Source organism: Oncorhynchus clarkii, chromosome 9 (assembly GCF_045791955.1).
Source record: "Oncorhynchus clarkii lewisi isolate Uvic-CL-2024 chromosome 9, UVic_Ocla_1.0, whole genome shotgun sequence".
Classification (NCBI taxonomy): Eukaryota; Metazoa; Chordata; class Actinopteri; order Salmoniformes; family Salmonidae; genus Oncorhynchus; species Oncorhynchus clarkii.
The window spans coordinates 62,622,158-62,628,335 of NC_092155.1; positions in this window are offsets into that span (position 1 = coordinate 62,622,158).

Consider the following 6,178-nt stretch of genomic DNA (forward strand, 5'->3'; position numbering starts at 1 on the left):
GAGGGCAAGATGTACAGCCTCCCCTTGAGAAACTCCCAGGACCATGCAAACCCCATTGGCAATTATAACCAATAAACTGGTTCTACAATGTAAAAGGCCATTTCCACATAAATTGTTACATTGGTACATTTGTCTTAATCAGACGTCATGATTATTTATGATATTTCATCACCATTAATACTTGTAACAATAATTTTCTCTTATTCAACGTAAGGACTCCAAAGCGGGGCCCTCAAGCCTTGTAGCCTATTTCTATGCATACTGAGGCGCGCTCTCCTATTACTCACAACAAGAATGACAGAGACAGGCACAGACACATGGAACTACGGCATAACCCGGGAAATATGAACAGAGGAACCATTGAATTAAATAAACAGAACTTCTACCTCATGAGTCTTGTGAACGTTCATGTTCACAATAAACATCGGACCTACTCAGAGGGTAAGAAAACAACAGGCGTAGACTAACAGTGAACAACAGGCGTAGACTAACAGTGAAATGCTTACTTGTGGGCCCTTCCCAACAATACAGAGAGAAAGAAAATAGAGAAATAATAGAACAATAGTAACATGTAATAATAAAAGTAAATTCAGAAATGTTGTGAAATAGCACAGTTACAAATACAAGTCAAACTGGATGGACATCAGAAATAAAGGAAGGACTATAAACAAACAAAATATAACTATTGTAAAATAGATTGTGTCTATAAAATGTGTATAAGATGTATAAACTGAAGGTAGGAGCCTAAGTGTTATTGTTTATTAGTTTACTCCAATTGGGGAAAGGGTGGTAGGGTTTTCAGGGAATAATAAAGGTATATTCTAAAAAAGTATGTCTATATAGGTATGTGTATGTATGTATGTATGTATGCATATGTGTATGTACGTGTATGTACTGTATATGGATATATATATATATATTTAAAAATAAATAATAAAAGTAATAATAAATATACAATGAGTAATGATAGCGTGGCTATATACACAGGGTGCCATACTCCATTGATAGCCGGGGGAGTTTTGTTAAGAGCCCCAACACTAGTCTTAACATTAACACGCGTCACTTACGGTACATATTTGGAAACATAAGGAACGGATCTTTCATATCAGGAAGAAATAATAATAATAAAAAACGTTCAATTACGACACATCTTTATAAGTTTAGGGTTAGTCTTCCCACACGGCCATATCGCCATGTTACATCGCTTGTTTACGGAAGACCGAGGCAACCACTTAGCTATCTAGTGTGCTCTGAACACCTGTGTGTAAGCATAACTGGGGAGGAAGTGTAGTTCATCAACTGGAAGCACACACAGCTTGTGGATCTGTGCAAAACTGCTACAGTAAGTGTATATTTTTTATTTGAAATATTCTTTCTCGCTGGTATAAAAGATACGGGGCATATCAACATATAATTAGAAAATTGGTTTGAATGCGATGATTATTGATGTTTACAAACGTTAAAACACATCGTCGGAATTGTAGTTCACATGGAGCTAAATGTGGGCAAATGTAACATCTGAAAACCCTACATACGGAGAAGTGTTTTCAAGAGCTAAGGGTACCAGTACTGAGTTGATGTTCAGGGGTATGATTTTTTATATCTTTATTTAATTAGGCAAGTCAGTTAAGAACAAATTCTTATTTTCAATGACGGCCTAGGAACAGTGGGTTTAACTGCCTTGTTCAGGGGGAGAACGACAGATTTTTACCTTGTCAGCTCGGGGATTTGGTCTTGCAACCTTTTGGTTACTAGTCCAATGCTCTAACCACTAGGCCACCCTGCCGCCCCCGAGGTTATGGGGATGGAATGATGGAACGCTAGCAATTAATATAAGATGGAATATAGATTACCATTGCTTGATAACCAATTGCTGTTGAGCTTGCAAAGTAAACAGTTAATATTATTGATCACCCCAAAAATGTGGATCCTCTCTCCCTACATTTTGACATTTGTCGCTGCCCCCGATCCAATAGCTGTACAGAAAACAGGGCTCTAGCCTTAGCCTGAGCCTGATGCTCTAGCCTGATGTGACATTTGTCGCTGCCCCCGATCCAATAGCTGTACAGAAAACAGGGCTCTAGCCTTAGCCTGAGCCTGATGCTCTAGCCTGATGTGACATTTGGTTATAACAAAATAACTACTACATTTTCCATGGTCCAGAGAGAACAAATTTGAAGTTTTACAGCTAATTTACTACAATTCCAACAAATTTACCAATGGGTGGAGATATATTTTTGCAGTTTTACAGCTAATTTCCTCCAAATCTTTACATTTTGAGTTATGCAATGTAAATGGTATCTGAGTGAGAGTGACTAACAAAATCAATGGTGGCCCCGTAGAGGTCAGGGTCCCTGGGCACGTGCCCTTTGTGCACGGTCAGTATTCGGCCATGATTACTACAAGTTTAGATAGCTGGCTTGACTAACTAGTGGGCACACTAAAAGACCGCTTATGTCACTTTTGTCTGGAGCTCATCGGACCTGTGTTGATTGACAGTTTAATGGTCCAATCAGAGGACAGAGTACGTGTTTCACTCTTGCATGGTTTTTTGTTGCGGTTACTGTCTCTTGCTGCATGGAGAGTAATCCACGGGCTTTGTGCCACAAAATGAGTGACAAAACGTTACAAAACCTTGCCAGATAATTTCAAGTCACCAGTCTCAAGTCAAAGGCGAGTCGCAAGTCTTTAGGTCCCAAGTCCAAGTTGAGTCTCAAGTCATCAAATTTCAAATCTCAAGTCATATGACTCTAGTCCAAGTCATGTTACCTGAGTTCACAACTGTGAAAAATACATCTGTATATTAGAGAACTACAAAAATGGATTACAGGCCAAAGGAATTTGATTGGATAAGATGCTAGCGTCATGACCTGTGCGACGGTTTGAAGAAGAGGTCAGACAGTGTTGTGATTAGCCTATTAGGCCAATTTTCTTATTGAGCTGAATATGTAGTTATTATTTTCTTAATTTGAAGTGAAACCTTCACAAATGTTTTATTAATTCGCTGGTGTAGAGAAACACAGGAGAACAGTTGTCTTAACTGGCTTACAGGCAGCAATACTGTAGGCTAATTAGGCTACGTTTAGACAGGCAGTCAAATTCAGATTTTCTTTTTTACTAATTGGTATTTTGACCAATCAGATCAGCTCTGAAAAAGATCTGATGTGAAAAGATCTGATGTGACTATTGGGAAAAATATCAGAATTGGGCTGCCTGTCTAAATGCAGCCTCAGGCTACCTGTGGAATGTCAGTTTTTCTCTGAACAAATTATCACAATGTAGAGTTCTCAACATGAGCTTACTTACTACTGCCAGCATTAGTAAATATAAATATTTTATCACACCATTTAGTTATATTTCAGATAGCCTGCTGAAACATGTTTGAATCATATTTTAAAAATTGTATGCACAAAATCAAGTGGTTAATCAACACGGGGGGCATATTAGCTCATGTAACCCATTATTGCAAGTGAAATATAGACCTGTAAACACAGAGATACAATAGGTGGAAATATCAACTATATATTTAGGATGAATGTAAGCTTAACTTTTTGGTAGCTGATTAACAGGCAACTTTCCAAGTCAAATGTGCTCTCATTCAGTGCTGTATGGTTCTGCCTGACAAAAATACATCCAGTTACACATGATTTAGGATGTTGTGGCTTTTGTAATCTAATCGTCTTTAAGGAAAACAAGTGAGCTGAGAGTGAAAATGGTCATTTCTCTGTAGATTTGATATTTTCAGCCTCTTACAATTATGTTAGGGGGGCCCATCTAGATTTGACTCCAAATCCATTATGGCGTCCAAAATCCAATATGGCTGCCACAACACCAATAAATGGTGGTTTAATCACCTGTATACACATGTTTTAAATTAGAGACCTCTTTCAGATTTGTGTACTGTACTTATGACCTGTACTCAATACCATTTTAATTTAATTCAATTAAGTTGGGTATCCAGTAGGCCTTCCATAATGACACTCAAACACCATTGTCTGGATATATAAAAGGCAGCAGACTGCTTGGCATGGCAACAACAAAGTATTCCAAGTCACTAGCCTCTTTGAGGATCAATGAAAGTAAAGAGAACCCTGTACACCCTCTCCCTAGCTCTACAACTTGCTGTATACCAACTGTGGTATAACTTGTGCCTCCAGGACTGGGCTCTTAAGTCACCTCATTATTTAGATGTAAGCTTTGATTCATTGCTAGTCCAATATGGCTGCCTGAAATCTAACATGACCTTTCGCTTGCTCACTGCATTCGTGATGCGCATTGGATTTATCAAGGACGTCAGCAGGTCCTTTATAAATCTTCACCATCTAACACACAGAGAGGATACAGGTGCATCAAAGCCGGGACCGAGAGACTGAGAAACATCTATCTCCAGGCCATCAGACTGTTGAACAGCCATCACTAGCCGGTCTACCTGCCCAGTACTCTCCCCTGCACCTTGAGACAAATGCCCCATTTATACAGAGTCATTGAACACTGGTCACCTGATATTCTGTTTATATACTGTGTATGTTCAGGTAACTGACAATATAAAGGAAACAGCAACATAAAGTGTCTTAATAAGGCATTGGGCCACCACAAGTCAGAACAGCTTCAATGCACCTTGGCATAGATTCTGGACCTCTATTGGAGGGATGCAACACCATTCTTCCTTGAGAAATGGTATCATTAGGTGTTTTGTTTATGGTGATGGACAATGCTGTCTCAGGCGCCGCTCCAGAATCTCCAAATAAGTGTTCAATTGGGTTGAGATCTGATCTGAGACGGCCATGACATGCAGTGTATTTTACATGGTCATCAAACCATTCAGTGCCCTGTGGATGGGGTCATTGCCATTCTATGGGGGCATAACCATGGTACTGTAGCCAAAATAATGACCTGTCCAGCATTTTTATACATTACCCTAAGCATGATGGGATGGTAATTGTTTAATTAACTCACAACCACACCTGTGTGGAAGCACCTGCTTTCAATATAATTTGTATCCCTTATTTACTCAAGTAGTTCCATTATTTTGTCCGTTACCTGCATGTACTGTATTCTGGACATAGCTCATCATAATATACCTACTATTGTACATACCAGCTTCCTTCCAAATGTATACTGTCAATACACACCACATATTTATATTCTGGATTCTGACACATGCTTTGGGTTGCACAATTTCGGGAAAATGCCCTGGTTTTCCCAAAATCCCAGTTGGAGGATCCCGGAATCAGGAGAGAATAAGCAGGAAATCTGAAATCCTACAACCAGGATATATGGAAAACCAGGGGATTTACTGAAAACCATACACATGCTCAGTCTAATATATTAACTCTGGATTGTAATTTGGACTCGTTCTGTCATTTTTTACATTTCTTGTTTAGATGTTACATTGTTTGTGTATTTGTATTGTATTGTTATTGCAGTGTTGGAGCTAGTAACATAAGCATTTCAATGCACTGTAACGTCTGCTTCCAACTCACACCCTCAAACACGTAGATTCCCTGAATGCAGCTCACTTCCCAGCCCACTTTCCAGCTCACACTCTCAAACACCTCGATCCCCTGAACACAGCTCACCCTCCAGATCCCAATCACCTGAATTCTAATCACCTGTTCACACACCTGTATGTCATTATCACACACAATTTAGTTCAGTTCTTTGCACCCCATCCCTGAGAGGTATTGTTTGTTTTGGGACGCATGGCTTTCAGAGCGCTGGGGTTCCCGTGAGGTACGCCTCCTGTGTATGATAGTTTTTGCCTAATCCCTGCCTGTATTTTAGCTTAACGGATTTCCTGTTATCAACCTATTGCCTGATCTCCCAGACTACTTTACTAGCCTTTTCCCTGCCTGTACTGCTGCCCTTTTGGACCCCCTGTGTATGACCTTCTGCCTGCCCCTGGAACCAGCTACCTGCTTCCTCCTGTGTATGACCTTCTGCCTGCCCCTGGACCCAGCTACCTGCTTCCTCCTGTGTATGACCTTCTGCCTGCCCCTGGACCCAGCTACCTGCCTCCTCCTGTGTATGATCTTCTGCCTGCCCCTGGAACCAACTACCTGCCTCCTGTGTATGACCTTCTGCATGCCCCTGGACCCAGCTACCTGCTTCCTCTTGTGTATGACCTTCTGCCTGCCCCTGGACCCAGCTACCTGCTTCCTCCTGTGTATGACCTTCT